Here is a 24,573-nt window from a genome sequence, read left to right as displayed (position 1 = left end):
ACAGGCTGAGAAGCGTCCTCGCTCCCCTCGCCGGGGCCAGGAATGCCCGAGAGAGAGAGAGAGAGAGAGCGCGCGTGCTGCCTCCTCTCCAGGGCTTCGCTTCCGATAAGAATTTGGTTTAAATTTCAATGGTGAAACTAGAAGAAAGCACAGGTAATTCCTGTTCTTCCGATCTAAACTGATACAGGAAATAATTAACGCATTTTTGTTAGGAAAAATAAAAAAATCATCATCCTCTCTGTTTCATAAGGCTCTAATTGTGTTTCAAAGGTAAGGAGCGCTATGTTTATCCTGATATTTACCTTCTGCAGCAGATTATGTTTGTCCATGGGAATCCTAGAAAATCCTCGCCTTCTTTATTAAGGCCATGTCAGCAGAGATACGCAAAGGACCTCGCTGCCTTTTAAATCACACCCAGTGCTCAAAATTATCACGGAAACATAACTGAAGATGCCAGATGTAAAAAAAAAAAAAAAATAAACATCAAGTACATTAGCAGCATCGACACCTGAGACACACCGCACGCAGGACAACCAACTTAACAACCACAACACTGCAGGAAAACCTTCGATGAACTGGAAACACAGTCGTGCCAACCATTACAAAAAAACCTACTATCGTACCTCCAGAAAACAACCTTCCGAGCCAAGGGAGCAGCTCCCGGGGCAGCGACAGGCGATCAGCTAATTGTGAGAGGAGCCGCACTCCACCGCGAGGAACAGGGAGAGCAGCCAGGTCCGAGCCCCTCCACGTCTCCCATCAATAGCCGCTGGATTCTCCTCCCCCCACCCGAGACCTCACAGGGATTATTTTTACATTCAGTCACCCATTTGTGAAATAAGAAATAAACTAATTAGAAGGACCATCCCTCCAGATCAACCTAACTCCATCAAACAAACCCCAGCATGTTTAAAATCCTAAATACAGGGCAAGGTACGGCAAAAATTGCTTTTGTGCCATCGCTCAGAAATAAGATTTTGCTCTGCTTCTCTGTATTTTTACCAGCGTCTTAATTGAATTATAACACAAAAGAACTGAATTGTAATTTCCAACACAACACCTGCCCCAGAATTTGGACGGTCTCTAGGAAATTTTCTGTTTGCAGCCAGACACGCAAATTCTTATAACATTTACGCACCCACAGCACCCCCCAAAACGCACAAAGGGCGAGTAAATACCTTTTCCCCAAGAAACCCTTAAGCAACGCGCTCGGGACGCTTGTGGACGCGGCACTCACAAATGTGGTCAAGGTGCGATTTTAACTCATTCCAGGCCCTTCGGAGCAGTGTAAACGCTGCCGCGCTGGAGATAAAAAATAAAACTACGCCTTGGCGGAGAATCCTTTTAGCCACAGAGCGGTGCTTCCCAGCAGGCTGGGGGGAAGTTCCCTGAGCTGGAATTCAGAGGGAAGCGGGATGCAGGGCCTTTTGCCCAGCCGTGGCCAGACCACAGCACCCACGTTGGTCCCACGGGTGGGTGAGCGGCACCCTGTGGGTTTGCAGAGCCCGGAGCTCTTCCCCGCCATGTATCCTTCCTCTTCCTCTTCCTCCTCCTCCTCCTGCACAATGGACTCCGGGCAGAGCTGGGGACCTGGCTCGGCCACCGGCAGCCCCAGGCACACAGCACGAGGGGGACACTGGGTGCCGGGGACACGGGGTTGTGTATCCCATCCCGCTGTCCCCCCATTTCTCACCTCCTGCAGAACCTGTCCCCAGCTGATGCTCAGCCTTTCGCAGCTCTCCATGACACACGCACCCCCACACAGATACGCCGTGCACACACACACCGCACACACACTGTGCGTGCAGAGACCCCAGCGGACACACACCACGCGTGCAGAGACCCCAGCGGACACACACCACGCACCCCAGACACCACACACACACACAGTGCCTGTGCACACTCCAGCTCCACGCACGCATACCCTTTACACGCGCAGAGGCGCGGTGCACCGGACCCTGCACACACACACGCTTCCCGTGCACAGGGACACCTTGCACATGGCCCGCACACACACACACACACACCCCGTGTGCTTGCACAGGCGCACCGCGCACACACGGGCTGTACACACGCAGACACCGCGCACACACGGGCTGTGCACACGCAGTCACACCGTGCACACACACGCACGCCCTGCACACCCCGCACACCCACACAGGAGCAGCCAGCGCAGAGGCCGCGGGCCCGCACCGACACCCCGTTTGCGCGCACCCACGCACCGACAGCAACGCACACACGCCCCGACACACACCGCGCACACCGATAACGCCGCGCGCACGGACGGTGCGTGCACACACGCGCCGCGCACGCACACGAGCTGCACGCACACGTACACACACGCCGTGCACACGTACATACACACACGTACGTACACACACACACGCGCGCTCCCGCGCGCACTTACCCGCCCGCCGAGAGCGCGCGCGCGGCCGCCCCCGCGCGCGGCGCCCGCCGCCCTCACGCCGGGCCGCGCAGAGCCCCCTCCCGGTACGGCGCCACGGGGTCGCGTAGCGTCGCGTCGCGCCGCGCCGTGCCTTGCCGTGCCGTGCCTTGCCCCTCCGCTCCACGCCGGCCCGCTGCGCGCCCGCGCGGCTCGGCTCCGCTCCGCCCGGCCGCCGCCGCCCGCCCCGCCGCTCTGCCCCCCGCGCCGCGCAACTCCCCCCTCCTCTCCCCGGCCCCGCCTCCACCCACAACACTGTAGTAAGTTCCCATTGGCCGAGAGCGAGAGGCGGGGCGCCAGCGCCGCACTCCTATTGGCGGAGGGGAAACGGCGGCCGGCAGGGAGGGTGGGGGGAGCGCGAGCGCGCGCCCCCTCAGCGCCCCCCCTTTTCCCCCTCCGCGCTTTCCTTCCCTCAGGGCCGCCCGCGGGCGCCGAGCCCTGGGGGGCCGCGGCCCTTCCCCGCCTCGGCCGCCACCCTCCGCCCGGTGGAAAAACACCCCCGGGAGGTAGGAGGCCGAACCGACAGGATTACCGGCGGCCCTCTGCGCCGGACCGGCGCTGAGCCTATAGCGAGGGAGGGCGAGGGAAGAGCCCGCGATGCGTTACCGGGGCCCTGCCCGCCGGTAGCGCCGAGCTGCAACGGGCTGCTCCCGCCTCCCTCCGTGACCTAGATTTTAAATACAGTTCGCTGTCTCCCAGAGAAAGTTGTGGCCCAGCTCAGAAGGGGCGGGCTGTGTTGGCGTTGTCTTTTTTTTTTTTTTTTTTTTTTTTTGAACATATGGCCATTAGGAACCGAACAGGAACCGGCCCAGCCGGTGGGTGCCGAGCAAATAAAGCAACAATGGAGATGCCGAGAAAGCGCTTGGTCAACAAGAAAACCCTGCAGCCACGATGGTGAACGTGCAAGGAGGGGAGCAGCAGCACAACCCCGCACAAACCAACCTGCCCAACACTAAAACTGCACACAGAACAGCCCCGAGCGGCTTTTCCTCACCTACAGCCAAATTATAATCAGTTATTTTTGCCAACCAGAGCTGTCCCGCTCTCCCTGCTACCTGCACCGCAGCAAAACGCTGCCCAGCGGTTCTCCTCAGCGCTGCCGTGGGGCTCCGGCGAGGCTGCTGCCATCACACCAGCCCGACCAGCTCGGGGGGAACCAAATCCCTCGCAAATATTTACACAGACCCAAAAGACATATGGCACCCAGGCCTCTCTGTTTGCCTCCCAAAGAGAATTAAGCTATCAATCAGGCATGTTACTCTGCTCGCATTAAGAGTGACCCGTCTTACCTCTTCATCAGCAGATAATACCCTGGGCTGATGTGCACCCTGGTTGGGATGGCTTCATCCTCACCTGAAGCCCTCCCTAGTACCAACCCAGCAAGGACCACTCACACACTAAGGACTCTTGTGTTAAATGGGAGACAAACAAACCCAATTTTCTCAAAAAATGAACGTGCTTCTCACAGCTATTTCCCCCTTCTCCTCCATGAGTCTACAACACTCAGCTCTGCAAAAACACACAGAATGGGGAAGCTGTCTCAGTGTTGAGATCACTTGTGAAAAGCTCATTATTTGGAAGGAAGAGAGGTATTTTCACCCTAAGTCTGGACTATCTGGTGGTTTCCTTGGACTCGCAGACACAGGCTGGGAAAGGTCTGGCGGCTGCAAGTCCCAGCTCCTACACCAGGGATGGGCAGTTCCCCTGAAACATGCCCTGAAGCTCTCACTCCTCCCCATGGTATTAAATTAACACATTTTAATAGCCTGGGCTGTGAACGGAGAAGGCTCAGATGTTTGGTGCTGACCCACCACAATAACTGCTGCCTTTGCTGCTGCTCACCCACAGATGGGCTGAAAACAGACTGTGTCAGAAGGGAAACACGAATCCAAAGGGCTGTAAGGAGAAAACCACACAGCAAAGAAGCCACAATTTTTGGATGCGAGGGGTTGGCAACAGCTTCTTGCAATTAAGAAAAAACCAGCAAACAAAACCACACTGCTTCATCGCAACACGCACACACGCTGACCGACGGCAGATTGCAGATTACATGGCGAAGAGACCAGGGCAACGAAAACTTCACATCAAAGCGGTGATTTAACACCACGCGGCACATCATCCACCATGCTCAGATCACCAGATGATCCCCAACTCCATCTGCCAGCATCTGAGCACAGAGAGCAGCAGCTCCCGTATTCTGAGCCATTATTCCCCAGCTGAAATTATCCACAGGGAACGCTATTGCAAGCTGCCACACACGCTGTGCGCGGGGGCAAAGGACGCTGTTACCTCTTCAGACCGCAAACAAACGGCCGAGGGTTCGAATGGCAGGAGAAACTTAAGAGCAGTAGAGTCATCAGACATGAAATGACAGACCCATGCCATGAGAATGCCGTGAAAAGGTTCTTTTGGGGCAGGGCGATTTGAACCTAGGCCAAAGCAATCCCTTTGTAGTGAGCAGAAAAAAGAAGAAGAAAAAAAAACAACAAACAAAACAAAAGCAAACCACCAACACTCTTCTGCATATGGAAATACCACCATCAACACCACACTTCGGCTGTAAACTGCTTGGCTTCACTTCTAACCTTTTCCTTCCTACACAGCCCCAAACTGACCTCTGAAATCCCATAGGAAGTAATGGAAATGTCTTAAATTCTTCACTATAAGAACAGTTTGCCCCGTGCCAAGCCCAGATTGCAAATATTTAAAGAACTCTCCCAGTTATAGCTGGTTTAAGTCGTTTTATAGGAGTCAATTGGAGATTGAGAATTATTTCAATAAGTCAGGATTTCTTGGTATTCGGCTGCTGGATATAGGAATAAGGAGAGGAATTATATTCATTTTAGGCATGCGTTTGTGGTCTCTAGGGCCGAAGCTGCTCCTTGCAAGCTGAAAGGCCACTTGGTGAGTGCTCGGATCCTGATGGACTTGGTCAGTGCAAATCGACTGGGTCACGGCGGCGAACGGTGCCAAACCCCTGCCCTCTGGCTGTTCAATGCGCACGCAGCTAGCGAGCGGCTCAGCAGTACACACTCTAGCATCTTAAGAGCATCTAGACAGTAGATTAAATCCAGCTCGAGTTCTCCATTAAAAAAAAAAAAAAAAAAAATCTTTTTTAAGGTGATCCAGTGCTCTGCAGGGCCCCACAGGATGCGCTGCTGGTAGGATTTGTTATAAAACAGGGCTCCCAATTTATACCAGTGCCAGTGAACACTGTGCCTAGAGCATTACTGGCACAACAATAAACTGCACAGAGCTATCCTCTCCCTGAGGAGCTCCTCTACGTGAGGAATTCCCAATCTAAACAAAGGAATCATGCATCACACTGCCATTGGTGCTCCCTCCCCCAAAGCAAGCAGGATTTAAGGTGAAGAGAAATACTCAGGATTGCGCCAAGTTCTAGCAAAACAAAGAAATTAAGCTGGTCAAGTGAATCATTTATCCACCACCGCTCCAAGCAAGCTGGTTGTGTCCGTATTATGCATACATTTGTGCACACGCGAGAGGCATATTCGGTTTACGTGCCACGTTCACACACTTTGCGAGCAAGTGACGGTCTCCAGAGCAGCAGCAGCCATTTCACAAGAGCAAATAAGGTGGGAGGAGAGCAGGTGGCCCCGTTTTGCCAGCTACTGGCCCTCTGCCCTTGGCTTCTCTTCGGAGATTTACTGTCACCATCAGCAGCACTGATTCGCCTGATAGCAGGCGGCCACGCTGAGGTGTAAAGGAAATCTCCCTTTGACTTCACAAGCTTCCTTTAACTGCAAAACGTTGATCTAGAACAAAGATATCTCAGGTAAATGATTTACCTAGAAGGAAGGGGTGCTTCAGCATTTCTCCCGTGCTCACCCCTCGATTTAGCAGACGAAGCGTCAGGCACAGCAGAATTCACTGCCAGAAAAAGCCTGCGACAGGCTGAACTGCAAACTCAAAAGATTTTCATGAAGAACTAGAACACGCTGCGCTGCTTTGCTACGACACGCGCGCACGCAGTGAAGGCAACCTGGAACATCTACGCTCACCTGGCTCTGTACCAAGTATTTTACCAAAGATTAAATCTGGTCCAGCCCATCGTAGCGCTCTCCAAAACCAACAATTGATTCCTTGTTGAGCAAGTTATTGAAGGGCCAAGCAGCACCCTCCATAGTTAAAGAGAACTAAGTGATTTTGCTGTTGTAATCCCACTTGGCATCACGGCAGCTAGCCTCAGGTTTTGATACATACAAGCTGCTTCTCCAATCCTTTTCTGTGGGGTTTTCTACTGGAGAGTTTTCCTTTCTTGGTTGTTTTAACAGCAGGAGTTGTGCCCTTTAAGGGCCACTGTTGCCAAACTAAAACCGTATGTTCTTTCCTGTGGGCTGAAGAATCCAGTTTTCGAGCCACTACATCTTTCTGGTACTGGGCTGGCTTACGCGGATGCCTTTTGGGGAGACAGGGAAGGCAGAGGGGACAGCTGGGCAACTAAGCCTGCACACCCAGGAATTCCCATCCCATCCGGAATCTGGTTAATTTATGCAAAAAGCTCCCACCATGGGTTTCATTGGTTTGCGTGAAGTCGATGTTCACTTGAGTCGGCGTCTTGCAGCACGGCAGACTAGCTCCAGGAAAAAAGAGGAATAAAATAGATGAAGAGGAGCATCAGCTCTCTCCAGGCTGCATGCCAGCGCAGGGAAGAACAGCTCCCTGGAAAGTCAGCTTCGTTCCAGGGCTTAGGGACAGTGTGTAAAGCACACTCCTGCCAAGATGCACCATTTAAAGATTAGAGGAGGTCAGCTTCAGATTGCAGGATCGAGTTTTCACACGGTGAATGTTTCTACATTGAGAGAGAAATACTTTTCCCCTTAAGTATGAGTAGGAAGTATTAAACATACAAGTGGCTGCACTTAAAGGATCTAGAAAGCGCTTAAAAACCCTGGAGAAGAGATTACAGGTGATGCTGTGAGTACAAGTAGTGCAGGCTCAGGAAAAGGCAGAATCAGCGTGGCATGAGCCTGAGCTCCAGAAACAGCCTGAGAAATGGACTGAACCGTGGAAAGAACTGTCGCAAGAGAGACAGCCGGCCCAACAGCACGCCGACCTCCGTCGGGTCACGAGCCCTCCCTCATTTCAAGCACTTACCGTTTTTCATTCCCTAGCAGTCTTAGGGAAGACACAACTAAAAATAGAGGAGCGTGCTCACACAGGGCGCTCGACTCCCTGCCCCTCGTTAATAAATTCCAGGAGACGCTGCTGGAAACTTCTATGTTCGGGCAGCAGGAGGAAGTTCAAGCCCTTGCGCCAGCCTCCTAAACCAAACACGGCCAGCCAGCTTGGCCAGAGACACAGCTGTCACTTCAGCGGGGGACAAGCTCAGCTATGCAGCCTTTGTTGAAATAAACCCAAAAATAACAGTTAGTGCCACCTAGGGACCAGCGCTAAGGCAGGGAGGCAGAAGAGCCATGCCACAAACAAAGGATGTCAGTGGCTGATTTACTCCTTGCAGGGATGAGAAGTCAAACTGCAGCGAGGAGAGGCTCTGGTCTATTTAAATAACACCAGCTAGGTGTTTTTTGAGCTGCAGCTTCTCCCCAGAAAGGCACCAATTTAGGTGAAGCTCTCACCAAAGGCTGCTCGAGCGCAGATTTTACCCCATACCGTCAAGCTCCTCATTTGGGCAAAGAGCATCCTTTGGCTTCAAAATACTCCGAGCTCTTTGGTTCAGGGAAGGAAAGTTTCGAGATGAGGGCTTATTCGGGACCGATGTGTACCTAGCAGTAATTTAGAGCTAGGCATTTGGCAGAGAGCCCTCTAGTCCATACTAATACATCACTTGTGATCCAAAAGCTGGGCAGCGAATTCACCCCAAGCCGTGAACCCAGCACTAGATAACTGACAGCAGTTTGTTATTGCAGGTTAGACCCACACATCAGCGAGGGACACCCGGTAAGACCTAACATTTATTTAATTAAGACTTTAGCTACGGAGAGCAAATGCAACTTCTAAAGAGAGCATGGGCTACCTTATTTCTTCCAGAAATACGAGTTGAAGCCCCGCACCACCTTGTTCAGTGCTGTTTCCCCTCCCTGCTCTCTCCTTGGACCTTGCAGGGTTTGTCTTAAGCTACTAACTGCTGGATCAGGCTCGTCACCCCGAGTCCTTTCTACAGATGATCCCACAACCTAATACAGCACAGCCGAAGTCTGCTGAGGGAGGCACTTCTGCAGGTGCGCGATGATTAATTGGTGCACATTTCCATATCACAAATATAAAAAAAAAAAAGAAAAAAAGAAAAAAAGACTTTTCAGCATGGTTGAAATGCAGTATATTAACCTTTGAAACTGGCAGTCATGGATACCAGCTTCAAAAAGATTGATATCAATAGGACAAAATCCCAGAGGATAGCATCACGTTGCTGCCAGTTTTTCCGGAGCTTTACAAAATAAGGCATTTTGAGGCTCTATTTAAGGTCATATTTTTCCATGCTCATTTTATAAAGAAAACCCAAAGCGGGTCAGATTTATAGGCAGAACTGAAGAACTGGAGGAGGGGAGGGAGGGGAGAAATCAGAAGTTGTAGAGGAAAGCGGTAGGCATGGATGGGGAGGCTGGGAGGAGAGGGCAGGAAGCGTGCTTCGCCGGAACTGCTGCCATTGTCACAGTTAATTGCTGAGAGTCATCCTCTCTGAAACAGGTTTGTTACTGAAATAAATACTATAACTCTCTGTTAGTTCAGCGCCTTCTGCGGGTCCACTGAGGCTGCAAGTTAACACGGTGCACGCGGTAAATCTTTCGAGCAAGAGACGCAGCAACAGCTTCGAGAGGCACGCTAGCCAGATCTCAGCCCTGCATTCAGCTTTCACCGCAGACCGCATCAGAAAGAAGCTAATAATCATTAAGCTGCCATCTTTTATTTCTAATTATTTGTCCCCACAGCAGGGTTCCTCCAACCATCAAGCGAAAGGGAAGCAAGTCTCAAAGGAGTAACTGTTTTGAAGAGGGCTTGCAGCTGCCACCACATGAATGGCTCTCCAAGAACAGTAGCAACTGCTACAAACTGCCCGCAGAGCTAGGAGGAAAGCATCCCTCTTCAGCCTGTTTTTCAATGTTGGTTTTTAGGTCAACTAAAACAGCTTTTCTTATGCAACAAGAGACGCAGAAAGCTCACTCGCTTTTGAGCTTTTGCTTTCATTTAATTAGATGGTAATTCAGAAGGCAGCACTGCTATTTTAAACACCACAATGAGAACTATTTCACTGCCTTACAAAGCGCTAAAGCGAAACCACTGAGCTAAGCCAGCCCTAGAACTTGACACCGCATCGGATCCTGATGGTCTCTTCTGAAGGGGTGGGACAAGCGAAAGAGCTACCCTGCTACCACCCTTCCAGGAGAGGGTCAAAGCAGAAAATCTCACTGAAAGGCAGAAAAGCAGGAGAATTTATTTGTTCTTCCTCTTTGAGCTACATGTGAATAAGAACTAGGGTGAGACCTGAGTTCACAACACAACTGCTGTCTAACGGCTTCACGAAACAATGCCCTTCTCCAGGAGACCCATGAATTAAAAGACAGAAAGAAACAATTTCACTTACAGGTAAACTTTAAGATCACAACACGCAGCTCCCAGGGTCACCAATGCCAACATATGGACAGACACAGCCCAGCAGCCGCCCATTAACACACACACACTGCATTTTCCACCTCCTTTGCCACAAACATAGCTCGGAACATTTTTGGGGAGGAACATACCTCCCAACATTCTTGACAGGCTTCAAATAATGGCAACATATGTGAATCTTAGCTTGAAGGTCAAGAGCACGACCCCAAACGTCGCACACTCCTCTTGCAACTTCAGCATTTTTCTGCAGGGTTTCTGCCCTCCAGCTTCTCGCAGCACACCCCTTCATGGAAGCTGCTGGTGTGTTACTTTTAGGACCGATGCCCGACACTTTTATCAGGCCAGGAGAGGAGATTCACTTACTACAGCTCCTATGCATTTTATGTTTACCTAAGAGATAAGCCAAGCTTAAAGATGGAAAGGCAACCTGAGCCTGCCGATTTCTCTGCGGAGTGAAGGTCAGGGCTGTCCCTGATCCAGTGAAACTGTACCACACAACCTTTATCTTTGCCATCGCTAACAAGGTACCACTTAGCCTTCTTGTTTGCTCACCAAGATTAATACCAAGTATTCAGCAAGCAGCAAACGTCATCTTGCATCAGGGTCAAAACGCCAAAAGCCGATACATAAGCAGGACCGTTGAAATGCAATTCTCTACTCTCTGTGCAGTGCACAAAAGACAACAGATCGCTCACCCAGACAAGAGTCGCGGTGAGACTGCTCTGGGGAGAGCAAACCAGGGGTTTGGTTCAGGTTGCCAGCTTTCCCCAAGGAAGAAATCCACCCTTGACCAGAGACTTTGTTCAGCCTTGAGAAAAGAAGGCTTAGGGGAGACCTTACCACCACATTCCAGTAGGCTAAAAAGAAGATGGAGACTCCCTTTTTACGAGGAGTCACGTGGAGAAGATGAGGGGTGACGGGTACAAGTTACTCCTGGGGAGATTCCACTTGGACACATGAGGAAAATGTTACACAATGAGAAAAATCAGCCATTGGAATAATCTCCCCAGGGAAGTGGTGGATTCCACAACATGGGACATGTTTAAGATTCAGCTGGGCAGGGTGCTGGGCCATCTTTGTCTAGACTGTGCTTTTGCCAGGAAAGGTTAGACCAGACAATCCTTGAGGTCCCTTCCAACCTGGTACTCTGTGATTCTATGGCTTGTCACGCAGCAATAACCAGAAGGATGACTGTGTCCTGAAGGAAGAAGACCCTGATGATGCTCACCTGGTCCGGGACACCCTGGCACAGCTACAGCCACTGCGCTGGTAGAGACATACCTCTTGTTAACCCATTCCGACAGTCACGTGAGTGAGCACTTGCGTTTTGCTCTAAACACGACCTCCCAGCCTGGATTAAAAGAAGCATGGCCAGCAGGTCCAGGGAGGTGATTCTCCCCCTCTGCTCCGCGCTGGTGAGACCCCACCTGGAGTCCTGCGTCCAGCTCTGGAGCCCTCAGCACAAGGAGGACACAGAGCTGTTGGAACAGGTCCAATGGAGGGCCACAAAGGTGATCAGAGGGCTGGAACCCCTCTGCTGTGAGGACAGGCTGAGAGAGCTGGGGGGGCTCAGCCTGGAGAGGAGAAGGCTCCGGGGAGACCTTAGAGCCCCTTCCAGTCCCTAAAGGGGCTCCGGGAAAGCTGGGGAGGGACTTTGGAGCAGGGAGGGGAGCCATGGGACGAGGGAGAACAGTTTTACACTGAAAGGGGGGAGATTTAGATTAGACATTAGGAAGAAGTTCTTTCCACTGAGGGCGGTGAGCCCCTGGCCCAGGTTGCCCAGAGAAGCTGTGGCTGCCCCATCCCTGGAGGGGTTCAAGGCCAGGTTGGACGGGGCTTGGAGCAACCTGGGCTGGTGGGAGGTGTCCCTGCCCAGGGCAGGGGGTGGCACTGGGTGGGCTTTAAGGTCCCTTCCAACCCAAACCATTCTGTGATTCTATGATTTCTTGCAGTTACACCTTCTGTATGGAGGAGGTTTATTCTGCATTCAAATGACTGCTGGGTGGTTGGTGGGGATGGGAGCTCAGCACCTCTGATCAAGGCAGGTTCTCTAGTTAATTAATGATCCTTCTTTTAGAGACCCAGTAGCAAAGAACAGCTCATTCAGAACAAGAGACAGCTGCTCAGCTTCCAAATATAGTGCTTCACTTACTTCTGTGTAAGAACAACAGGTTTATGCTTGGATTTGATTCATCCCTCCTGCCCTCCCCTGTGAGGCATCGTATAATAATGCTGAGTTTAAGAATAAAGCAATCTGCTCCCAGCACCTTCCTCTGCTTTTCCCTTCAAGTCTTTCATCAGTGACTGGCAGTACATTGAGCGCTCGGGCACAGAGCGGAGCTGCTCGAAACACACTCAGTCCTTTCCGTTACTGGGAGAGGAGAAGATATTACTGGGGAGGGGGTGCAGATGGACAGCAAAGGGGAAAGCTCAGCAAGAAGATACCCTGGTCTAGCAGGAAGGGTCCCTGCCCATGGCAAGGGGTTGGAACTAGATGATCTTGAAGGTCCCTTCCAACCTAAGCCATTCTATGATACTTCAAATTAAAAAGTCAATTAAAAACTTCTGACGTTTCCAGAGACAGCAACCTCAATGCAAAGGCTCGGCTGCATCCAGAGAACCAGCTTTACCAAGCAGAGACCCCTTTCCTTTCCTCCACCCTGAGCGCACACACCTCATTTTGAGGAGCTCTAATACACAAACAGCAGCTCGCAGCCAGGCTCGGGGGCAGGCACCGAGCCTCTGCAGGGAAACCACGAGAATCCACCCCACCAGGACGATTCTCCCCCCGTGCAAAGCAGGATCTCTGACAACACAAGCTGGAAACATCCGCGCCTGCTGCGCTTCTCCGAGCTCGACACGCATTTCCCCTCCTCTGCTGCCGGCAGGGCCTGGGGCTCCTCTCCGTGCCCTGCAAACCCCGCACACCTGCGGGTTTGCAGAGGGGAAGCCAGCCCCGCGCTGCGCGCCGGCCTCCAGAGAGTCCCTTACACAACCACAGCACTGATTTACCATCACCAGCTGTCAGGAGGCATCTGGGGAGAAGCAGGGAGTATTGCTTTCCACCACCAAAAACATTTTCACTTCCATTTGCTCACTTGCTGGCACTTAGTGTGCTCTTATCACCAGGTCAGCGCTCCCAAGAAAAACTACCGCTGTGGGCTTTTCCATGTTATAAACTTGGCCTGGAAATTGCTATATGAAATGCTTTTCAATATCCAAAATATTCATGCACACACAAGATAAATCCCACTGTCTGATAACAATGGATACTCCAGAGTTTAAGACAGAATAAACAGGTCAGTTCATTATTTAAGTCCAAACGATTGGTTTCAGCTATTTCCCCTCGCGGATCTAACGAAGCAGGTACTTACCCAGAGATGAGACAGCCGGGCAAACCACGCAGGCGAGGCACCAAAATCCATCACGGGGCAGTGTAGAGAAGAGAAAAGAGAAGAGACACTGGTTAATACGCAGTTCCAGCTAAATGTGAAAAACCCCACCAGAAAAATCCCTCGAGCCACAAAGCCAAGTGCTCACACTTGTGTTTTACGCGAGCGCTGCTAGCGGAGTTCGTGTAAGTGAACTTCAGCGTCTGACTCTTCCCCGAACTGAAGATGGAACCGGACGCTCACGTTGAGCCACTTCTTAGAAATGTAAACACCGAGTGGGGAAGGAGGAAAAAAAAAAAAAAAAAACACCAAAAAAAAAAAAAAACAACCATTAACCCAACATTACTTAACGCTGATAATACAGCGAGCGGTGACGCAGGCGTCCCGTGCCTGCCAGCCTCCGGCGAGGACAACCTCGGGAGCCCCGGGCGCTGACACGGCACGGGTCAGACACGGCAGAGCCGGGCTGGAGAAGCGGCGAGCGCGGTGCGGGGAGGCTGCAGACTGGCCCCAGGCACTTCTGCGTCCGTCCGGCTCCTCCAGCCTTACAAAACTTATCGTGCAAAGTTCTGCAGGGGATGGACACAGCCCAGCGCCTCCAGCCCCAGCTCCACAGGGCTCCAACTGAGCCCTCTAGCGGGCTTTAAAACCTGAACAAAACACCCATGGACTTAATTTAATTAACACTCTGCCAGAGGCCTCTAAACCCTAATCCTCTCAACAAAAGGATCATTAACTAAATGAAGAGATTCAAGAGAGCAGCGGTGCTCTCAGCCGCTGCAAGGCCGGCTGCCTGCTCCAGTGGGCACACGCCGGGGCATGAGGAGGGTCCCGAAATCCAGCCAGATCCTCGGCTCATGCCGCAGCCCCACCGAGGGTCGAGAGACCCTCGACACGAGCGTGCAGTCAAGCGCTCATGGCACACAGAAGTCTCGCACGGTGCTGGACTCCTCTACAGCCCTGTCTGCCATGCCAGAGAGACGGGCACAAGCCCGCACCCATCCTTTGGGATGCACCACAACGCTGACAATCCCAGGGCTGCCATCTCCCGTGAGACCAAAACCCCGAACGGCTGAAGCAGGAGAGGATTTAGCTGGAGAGCTGGTTGTTTTTAAGTGTTATCATCTGCTGATGTCAAGAGCCTGGCGAGAAGGTGAAAGAGAGCTCTCCTTTCAAGAGGCAGCCTCGGTCCTTCAACCGAGGGCTGGAAAAACATCTCCATCTCGCCGGCCCTGCCAGCATGAGCAGCATGAAGGGTTTTCCTTACTCAAGAGAGTGGGGTGTATGTTGGCAGACGAATTTACAGCACGCAGGGTGCAGTCCTTTAAGGTACGATCAAGGGAAAGCCTTTAAAGTCAAAGGTTCCTCCCAGCCTACGAGATTTACCCCCATGAGACAGGATGGAAATGCGGGTTTGCCCTTTGCTCTCTTGGAAAGCCACCCCCAGCTCCTGAGCCACACGGAGGATCCAGAGCAGCTGCAAGGAGTACGTCCACGAGACTACTCATTAGTATGGTGAACAGGAGCAGAAGAGAGCTTAATTACAGGGCAGGGATCATTCCCTCTGGGTTCGGATGTCGGCAGCAGCCTTGGCGGGGCCGTGCTGCCCCACAGGACAGGCGTTCCTCGCCAGAGCCCGCAGCAAGCGCCGCCTTCGCCCCTGCCACGTGCCACGTGTGGTCAGCGGGATCCTGGTTGGGGCTCTGCAATGAGCTGCCGAGCCTCAGCTCGCCAACGTTGAGAACCCAAAGCAAGGAAGACTTCAGGCGTTGCTTGCAAAAAAGCTTCTCTCGCTCAGCAGCAGCCTGCACAGGTCTCTCTGGAGATGCTACTGCAGCCCACCTATAGGTACTGGTCCCCTGCTTCTGGTATGTGAGCACCCCAGTCTCAGCAGCAGCTTCTGAAGCTCAAATCTGAGCTCCAGCCATGGCGTTCACCAGGGCAGAGGCTGCAATAGCTGCTGGTGGGACAGGCACATACCCCAGAGGCTGCCGCAACATGGGGCTGGGCTTTTAGGGTGGCCAGGAGATGCTTTAGCACACTGCCTCTCCCCAGGCCAACGCAGCCTTCCCTGGAGGGACCTCAGCCCTCCGAGGTGCCACCAAGCCCATCGCAGCCTTCCCTGGAGGGACCTCAGCCCTGCGAGGCGCCACCAAATCCACCGCAGCCTTCCCTGGAAGGACCTCAGCCCTCCGAGGTGCCACCAAGCCCATCGCAGCCTTCCCTGGAGGGACCTCAGCCCTCCGAGGCGCCACCAAGCCCATCACAGCCTTCCCTGGAAGGACCTCAGCCCTCCGAGGTGCCACCAAGCCCATCGCAGCCTTCCCTGGAGGGACCTCAGCTCTCCAAGGTGCCACCAAGCCCATCACAGCCTTCCCTGGAAGGACCTCAGCCCTCCGAGGTGCCACCAAGCCCATCGCAGCCTTCCCTGGAGGGACCTCAGCTCTCCGAGGTGCCACCAAGCCCATCGCAGCCTTCCCTGGAGGGACCTCAGCCCTCCAAAGTGCCACCAAGCCCATCGCAGCCTTCCCTGGAGGGACCTCAGCTCTCCGAGGTGCCACCAAGCCCATCGCAGCCTTCCCTGGAGGGACCTCAGCCCTCCAAAGTGCCACCAAGCCCATCGCAGCCTTCCCTGGAGGGACCTCAGCTCTCCGAGGTGCCACCAAGCCCATCGCAGACCCTCTGTGTTGGGGTTTCTATGCTGGAAAGCTTTCACAGAGGTCCCCGTTTTCAGCAAATGCCTTTTGCCCCTTCCCTCTCCTTGCAGCTTTTCAGGACGTGTCTCCAGCATAGAGCTGATGTGTCGTCGAGCCTCCTTGCCTGAAGATGCAGGAACAACTGTTCCCGGAGCTAATGAGGCTGTCCTGCTTTGACCCGGGGCAGTTTTCAGCAGACACAGAATAAGCAGTCCTCTCCCCGTTCACCTCCTGGAATAAATCCCAAGAGTTCCTGTCTCCCCAGCCCAGGCAAGAACACAGATGGTCGCGGAGATTAAAACGTACAGAGAATTAACCGCCCCGTGCAAATGAGCTTCTTCATCCAGGCCAGCGCTGCCAGGTGGTTTGAGGTAGGGCGCTTGGATGCGATCAGCACGGTTTGCTGAGCTCCGATAACAGCCTCGTATCGACCAGAACGGGGTGGGGGGGGGCCAGAAAGCCAAGAAGTTTGAAGGCAGTTTGTAGGGGGAGGCAAGACACAAACTGCCGGAGCCAGGCAGCTGCCGCAACCACATCTGCCTCCTCCTGCAGCAGTCGGAAAAAAATAGTGACATCAGGAAAAAGCCTGGCCACCAGCACAGATCAATTCCGCGCTTGGATATCTTGCGTTTTCCCACCGAAAGGCAGCTCGGATGGATCAAACAGCGCCGCAACCCCAGCACGAGCCATCTGCAACTCCAGGCGCTGCCCCGACACCTCCGAGCGCTGCTCACAAGGCACCGGGCACCCGTGGGCTGGCAGCGGGCAGCGAGGGACACCCACACCGGCCCCCGCTGCCTTTCCGAGAAGGCTGAAGTCTTGGCACCCGGCTGAGGCGCAGGATCCGACACAGCACAGCACACCGGGAAGGATCGGACCGTCACGTGGGGATGAGCGACCTTCCTGAGAAAGGCCGGGCCTTACGGGCAATTCATGCCAGAGAACTGCACCCCGAGCATGTCAGCATCACCTAAGTGTAGGTTTAAACTTTCCTTTATTTTTACTGAAAAATGGGGGGAAACTCTCAAAAGAGTGGACTTCTCTAGCTCAGTCACATCTCACCTGCCAGTTGGTATTTTTAAGGGACGGGTTTCAAGCCATGCGACAATACGGACGACCCCATTTGCTATTAAAAACCTCCACTCCGCATCCCAGGAAATCCCCGCGCGGCGCTGACCCCATCTGCCAGCCCGCGGGCAGGCTCCTCGCAGCCGCAGATTGGCCGGGGCCGATCCCCCCAACACGGGAGAGGTTCACCTCCACGTCAGACACAGGCGTTCCCCAGCGCAACATCAACGCAGACGGAGAAAGTCACGTTACAGCCCAACGTGGCTCCGGGCCGGGCCGCCATCTGCCCCCCATCGCTCCCAGGCTCAGCGCTGGAGCTCGCGCAGACGCAGGGAGGCGACTCGGTGCCGTTCCTGTTTGATACAGACCCTCAACGCAGAGAAGGAGCCTCCCTCGAGTTTTGGAGTGCCCACAAACAGCTTATCCCATCTCCGAGGGTTTTTGGAGAGCGGATAGAGAAATACAAGCCCTTTAAAGGCTGGTGCTGTCTGGCAAGCGGCTAAACCATCAGGGGACGGCAACCACGCAGGGATCATCAGCTCGCGGAGGTCATGTACAGCATGAGAAATGCTGTAATGCATCAGCTGCGTTAACGCCCCAGCTACGGTGATGCTTCAAGGCATCAGTCCCCCGTGTCCCCCTCCCCGGGCTCCCACCCAGGCCAAGCAGAGCTTGGGCACCGACCCCGGCTTCTCCAGGCTGGAAGCGAGCTCGGAGCTTCCCAGCGTCTCCCGCCCCGTCGCTGGGATGCGCTGGCTTGTCTGCAGCACCGACAAGATTGCTTCAACGCCGGCGCTTGGTCATTCCGAAGGCTCCCGGCACACGTCACGCCTCGCACCCCCTTGTTCAAATCCAGCTCAGGTCAAGCGTGGCCAGATGTAATTACCTACATGAAAGGAGCTCGAAGAGCCTCGAATAAGAGGATGTATTTGTGCCGTCGGGCCGGGCTTCCTCCTCCTCCCCTTTCGCTGCTTACCAGGGTGCCAAAACTTGCCTGACATTAAGTGGACCAGAAAGAACTTAACCTCATTCCTCGCTACCGGGAAGAGCAGGAGGAGGCAGGTTTCTGAGTCACCTATTTGCGAACAGGAGAACATTTTAACAGGATTCGTTCGTTTAATTGAGCAGCGCGCGGGGTGTCGGTGGCTTTAGTTGCGTTGGCAAAAGGCTTGGGCATCAGGAAATGGAAAAGCAAGGCCCCACACCCCAAAACACAGCCCAAAACACTTCTCGGGGCCAGGGAACTCGCCGCCATTGAGCCCGGCGGCCGGCGCGGGGCTGGGGTGGTTCCCGACACCCTCAGCATCCTCCCGGCTGCGTTTTCCCCGCCGCCTCCAAACCCCCGAGCTGCGGGAAGCAGCACCACACGCCTCTGGGCTAAGAGGCACAGCAAAACAAGATGACCCAAGCTCCCTTCCAGCCTCTCCTCCTAAAAATCTGCAGGCGAGAGGCAGCTTTAGAGCCTCCCCGGAGCAGCGGGGGCCGACTCGCGCGAGGCTCAGACAACACAAAGCCATTTTGACCCGGTATTTTCTGCCCCTGAGCAGCCCCCGGGGCCGGGAGCCCAGCTGGTGCCTGCGTGCGCTGCCCACGGCGCCCCGTGCCCGCCCGGCTGGTATTTCAGGATTTATCCTGGGAGGGGGCATCAGGAGGGGGACCAGAGACAAACCATGCTAATTGGATAGACGAAGAGTCCTCCGCGGCCCTATAAAGCTGCGAGCAGCTGCTCAAAACCTCTTGTGAACCACAAAAAAAAAAAAAAAAAAAGTTTCATCTAAGGAGCAGGCGTGGATTAAACCCCACAAACGCCCTTTTCTCTGTGCAAAGTGCATTCCCCGCCCCCCCCCCCCCCCCCAACACTGCGGTCCCAAAACAAAAAAACCAGACCCGCAGATCGAACCTGGAAATTCAGCTCAAACTTTGAGCGCAAACAATAGCGGGAGGATTTTCCAGACCTTCGAGCTTGTTTTGCAAGTCCCGGATTACGTAAAGCGCCGCTCTGCCATTGTCGGGGAAGCCGCGCTGGCTGCTCGGCGCCGGAGCCAGCTGGCACCGCGTTGCCCTCCCGGCAGCGCCCGCACCTCGCCAAGGCCTTGTGCAACGCCACAAATTCCTTCCCAACCACCTTCTGCTGCAGCGATTACCACGAAAACCTTGCGTTCGACACCGAATCGTTATGGGATTCATCAGCTTCCCGGGGTCTGGGTTTGGTTTCCAGGTGCCCAGGCTGTAGGAGAAGAGTCTCCTTTGTGTCTACAAGGCGGCTTTCCCGTGCCCGGCGGCGCAGTATCCCTTTCCATCGCTTAACTAATCCTTGGCTTTTCTGCCAGTTGGGAGACGCCGGAGGGATGAAGTGGTTATCGCTGCACACGCATCCTCCGGGAATATGACAGGAGAGGCTAAACTCATCCCGCATTCAGCTCCCGGCTGGAAAAACCCCGTCGGCACCCCCGAGGCAGGCGGGATGGGAGCCGGCATCCCCAGTACGGCGCACGATCCGTGTCCCCTGGCAATGGCCTCGCACACGGTGCCGGTGTATTTGCCTAATTAAGACCTAACGAAGTGGGGAGATGTATTGTGGGCCTGGCAGGGGAGCAGATGTGCCCCCTGAACCCGGCTGCTGCCGGCGGAATCTCGCTGCTGTCTCCAGGGTGAATCAGCAGGAAAAATCTCCGGCTGGGATGCTCAGCCCTGTGAATTCAAGACCCCGCTGCTCCGTCAGAGCCAGGGAAAGAAAAATGCTCTGTTCATCAGCAGCCTCTAGCGGGGAGAAGCCGCAGACGGGCCGGCCGCTTCGGACGGACCCCACCAGCCCCACCGAGCCCCCCCGGCTGCCCCCACCAGCCCAGCCGGGATGGCACGGCACGGCCCCGCTGCTCGTGGTGTAAGGGACCCCCAGAGCCATGGGCCGAACCACCACAGCCTCAGCGGAGCATCCAGTGTGGGAGACAGCTCAGGGGGGGTCATCTGTGGTCCCGCACCCAGCGCTGGTCCCGGGCTAAGCACGGGGAGCCGGCCACAACACCTCCCCGTGAGCCTGACGCAGAGCTCGCACAAATCCCTAGGCGGAGAAAAACACGTAAAAGGGACAACCGAAACACCCAGATCCTTCCCGGGCAGCGCCTTCAAAGAGGAATCTGTGGGCGAGTCCATCCCCACCACCCGAACCGCACCCCAGAGCTCCCGCACCTCCAACCCGCAGCACCCAGCGTGGCCAAGAGAGAATTTTGACCCCCAACTTCCAGCCACCAGCGCCCTGAGCCTCTTCCCGCAGCTGGGAACAGGCAGCAAAGGTAAAACGCCGCTGGGGACAGAAGGGAGGATATCTGCCCCCCGGGGCAGGGACCTGCAGCCTGCTCTCCTCCCCAGGGCACGGCTGCGGATGGAGCTCAGAAAAAGCTCCGTTATATATTAAATTAGTGATATATCCTCCAAGGCCCCACGCTCAGAGAACAGCCGACGTTGTGCTTACCCTCCGAGCCGTCTTCACCCACCGGCGGCTGCGAAAAGGACCCCGCGGTGCGGAGAGATGCGGCTGCAGGCAATTCCGGCAGCTGCCAGGCTGCGCGTCGGGAGGAGACAGCCTCGCCAGAGCAGCACCGCCGCCGATGAGAAGGCACTTTCTCTCCTCGGCAGCGTTTCAAACCCTCCGGAGAAGGCCCGAAGTTTCTCTTCCGCGCCAGGCAAAGCCAAGGGAAGGGACGGGGGAGGCCCCCGCCGCCCGCAGAACAGCTTGAGCGCGACGGCGGGGACACGGTTGGATGCGGGGAGGAACTTTTTGCTGCCGCTGTCTCGCCGTTACCATCGCGACACGCAGAAGCGGCACGTGCCCCGCTTGGGGCGAGGAACAGGAGGGGCTGCCAGCGCCGCCGCGAGCTGGGGGAGACCCACGTCTACGCGCGCCCCGACGCTCCGAGGGGAGCCGTGCACCTGGGGGGACGCAAACTGCTCCGCAAGTTTTGGCCGCCTCCTTTCGAGGACGGGCACGGCGCAGCTGCGTCACCCACATTTCGCACGAGCAGGGCGACGGCTGCGGAGGGAGGATTAAGCCGAACCTCAGTCCCACGGCACCCGGAGCTCTGGCGCGGGTGCACGTTCCTCCCACAGACTAACCGGGTTACTCCGGCAGAACGAGGACACGGAGGGGAACCCGCGCTGCCATTAGCAGCCCAGACCTTGGCTCTCCCGGAACCGCATCCGTGCCTTCGTTAAAGCCTCGGGAAGGGAGCAGAGAGGGATGGGGAGGGTTTTGGGGTGCACCTTGCAAGAACCTAACTTGCTCCCGCACCCCAAGGCGGCTCCTCTCCCCCGGGGCAGCAGAGATTCCCTCCCACTTCCCCATCTCCAGCCATTTGCTCAGGCTCACCCGGTCCCGCTGCCAGGCGATGGTGCTGGGGGGCTGTTGGTACCCCCCGCGCCGAATCCCCTCCCCGCTGTGCACGGCCTGACCCCGCGCAGGGTGTCCATCGCCGGCCGTCAGCCCCTGCCCACCACCCGCCCGAGCTGGCTGCCAACACGGACCCACACTTCAGCCCCACAGCCCCGCTGGGGAACCCGGGGAGGACGGGGCACCCCGATACCCGGCTCCTGCAAACCGCAGAGCGAATGTTGGTTTTTCCCCACGCGGGAGCCTCAGCGTAAGTCAACCCTCGGGCGAGGAGGTGGCTGCCGGCAGCACCGAGCCAAGACACACCCCTCCATTGCAACACAGCCCTAAAGATAGCCACTGTCCCCTGCCGCTCCGGCCGGTGGCTCGGACCCCGCGGCACCTGCCGAGCCCACCGGGAAGTGGGGAAGGCAGAATCCCCCCCGGCGCAGCCCACGGCACAGATGTGGGGACAGGTTCACCCACCCCTCGTCCCACTACGGCTGCAGGAGGGTGAAACTCAGGAAGGGAAGAGATTGCAGGAACCACCACGTCCCGCCGCACGCTGCTGTGGTGGCCACATCAGCGCCAAGAGCCCCCGTCTAAAAGGGGATGTTGGGAGAGAAATCTCCCGCTCCCGCCGCCGCGAAATGGGGGAACGGCATGGAAAGTCGATGGCGAGGTTTTAGCGCTGCTCGGTTGAGCGCGGCATCGATCCGCGCCGGGACGGGTATCGACGGGAGGAGGAGGAGGAGGAGGAGGAGACGGCTCCCGGCGCTCCGCAGCTCGGCCACCGCCGCCACCACCGGCTTCGGGAACCGTCTCAGCGGGCGCAGACGGCGTCGTGGGGAGAGGGGAAGGAGCGCGGCCGCCCCCAGCCCCCGGGCTGCGGCTCAGGCACAACCCCAGTGGGCACCAAACGCCGCCGGGGAATCAGAGCAAGACCCAGGTGCCACCGTGGGAGCTGCCACCTCCCAGGGAGGGACAACCACGCTGTCACCGGGATGGCAGTGGGGGGACCCGAGTCCCCTCCACGGGAACACCACTATGGGGGGGGGGGGAACACCCCATTCCCGGGGCTGGCAGCCCCCCGTGGGGCAGGGCCCCCACGTCCCATCCACCTCCCAAGCCTCAGCTTACTGAAGGCCCCCCCCGAGCACCCCACCCTCCTCACCCCACACCCTCCCCTCTGCCCCACACCCCCCCCAACCCCTCTCGGGGTCCCTGTGCAGCCCCACAGCGCCCCGTTCCCCCCACACCCAGCCTGACCCCACTGGGGGCCCCCCACCCCGCAACCCCCCTTCTGCCCCACTGCGGCATCTCCCTGGTCTCCCCCCGCCCCAGAACACTCCCTGTTTCTCCATAACCCCCCTACCCCACACCTCACTCCCTGAGGGTCCCCCACACCCAGCTTGACCCCCCCCAGACCCCAGAGCACCCAACATCTTCCTTGACCTCTACGGGTCTCCCCGGCTCTCCCAGACCAGCCCCACTGTGGTTCCCCCCCCCCCCACAGCACTCTGCGTCCCTCCCTAGCGCCCCCCCCGCCATCACCAGCCTGACCGCCCCCGCGCCCCCAGAGCACCCCAAACTCACTATAACCCCCCCCATCACCAGCCTGACCCCCTGTACCCCAAACCCCCCTATAACCCCCACCCCATAACCGGACTGACCCACTAGGGGCCCCCCCAGGGAGCCCCAAATCCCCCCATAACCCCCCTAACCCCACTGTGGCCCCCCCAGCGCACCCCAGCCCCCCCTTTAGCCTCCCCAGCCCCATAACCAGCCTGACCCCGCCATGGGGACCCTGCCATGGGGCCCCCAGATCCCCCGTGATCCCCAAAACCGCCCCAGCACCCCCCCGCAGCCCCCCGTGCCCCCAGCACCCCCCCGCGTACCCGGCCCGGGGCCGCCGCTCCGCTCCGCAGCGCGCTGCCTCCACCTGCACCGCGGGGCCCCGCCCCACCTCGTGACGTCAGCGCGCTGGCCCCGCCCACGCCCCCGCCCCCACTGGCCGCCGCCGCCGCCGCCCGTCAGCGCGCGCGGCGGGGGGGCGGGGCCGGGCGGCGCGCGACGCTGCAGTGGGCGGGGCCGACAGGTGACGGGGGGCGTCACGGGGGGCGAAGGGGCGGGGCCGGGAGACCCCGCCCCCACGCGGCGTGGGGGCGCGTGACCTCACCGCGTGACCTCCCAGCGCCGCCGTGACGTCACCACCCCATATAAGGAGAAAGTGCCGCGGGGGCTTCCCCAAGACCCCCGGGCCGGGGTTCGCGCTGCCGCCGGGCGGAGCCCCAGATACCCCCCCAAAAACCGGCAGAATCGGGTCTTTTGTAGATTTTTATGCTCATTTTTACCCGCCTCCTTTTTTTTAGCCTTTTGGTTTTAACCTTTCCTTAGGGCAAAAAGCCCGTCCTGCCCCGGGGGACCCCCCGTCCTGCCCTCGCCCCGGAGGGGCTGCGGCGTGGCCGGGGCTGATAAGGGCGGGGGGGTCCGAGGCCGGGCCGGACTCCCCCGGGTCCCGGCGGGGCCACGCCCGGGCTATCGGGGCTGCGCAGGCGGCGGCCGCGGGCGATAAGGGGGGAGCGGGGCTCCCCGGGGGCCGGGACGGGCACGGAGGGGGCGGCGGGATGGAATTCGGTCACGGAGGTGGCCCCGGGGGGGCGGTGGTGGCCCCGGGGTGGTGGAAGTGGCCCCGAGGTGACGGTGGTGGCCCTGAGGTGGCAGTGGTGGCCCCAGGGTGACAGTTGTGGCTCGGGGCCGGGCTGGGGGAGGTGGGTGCTGCCCCGGTGGCCCCACGGCACACCGCCTTGGGGACAGGGTGTCCCCGAAGGGAGGCGCCTGGTGCCACCTAACGGCCACCGCCCTGGGGACACTGGCGAGGACCGTCACCCTGTCCCCTCCCGCGGCCTCCCCAGCCTCCAGAGAGGGACGTCCCCCCCACGTCCCCCCACCCCCTGCCTCGCCCCAGGGGAGGAGGAAGGGTTTGGGGGACAAGAGGAAGGTTTTTGGGGGAAGGAG

The 24,573-nt window shown here is 56.9% G+C and overlaps 1 protein-coding gene across 9 annotated transcripts in view; it reads right to left on the bottom strand.

Moving 5' to 3' along the window:
* The window catches only part of EPB41 (erythrocyte membrane protein band 4.1), a 97,018-nt gene extending 73,480 nt beyond the window's left edge, over positions 1-23,538 (bottom strand). For 5 of the 9 annotated variants that reach the window (XM_074562995.1, XM_074562997.1, XM_074563000.1 and 2 more), the window contains exon 1: positions 23,454-23,538. The gene's annotated coding sequence lies outside the window, so the exon portion shown is untranslated. Of the gene's footprint in view, positions 1-13,407; positions 15,559-23,453 lie in introns of those variants that run through there. The other 4 variants (XM_074563001.1, XM_074563002.1, XM_074562998.1 and 1 more) reach the window with 4 other exon arrangements.
* Between the last annotated feature and the right edge of the window lie 1,035 nt (positions 23,539-24,573).

This window comes from Larus michahellis, chromosome 19, assembly GCF_964199755.1.
Source record: "Larus michahellis chromosome 19, bLarMic1.1, whole genome shotgun sequence".
Lineage (NCBI taxonomy): Eukaryota > Metazoa > Chordata > Aves > Charadriiformes > Laridae > Larus > Larus michahellis.
This window is presented reverse-complemented; position numbering and strand designations above follow the sequence as displayed.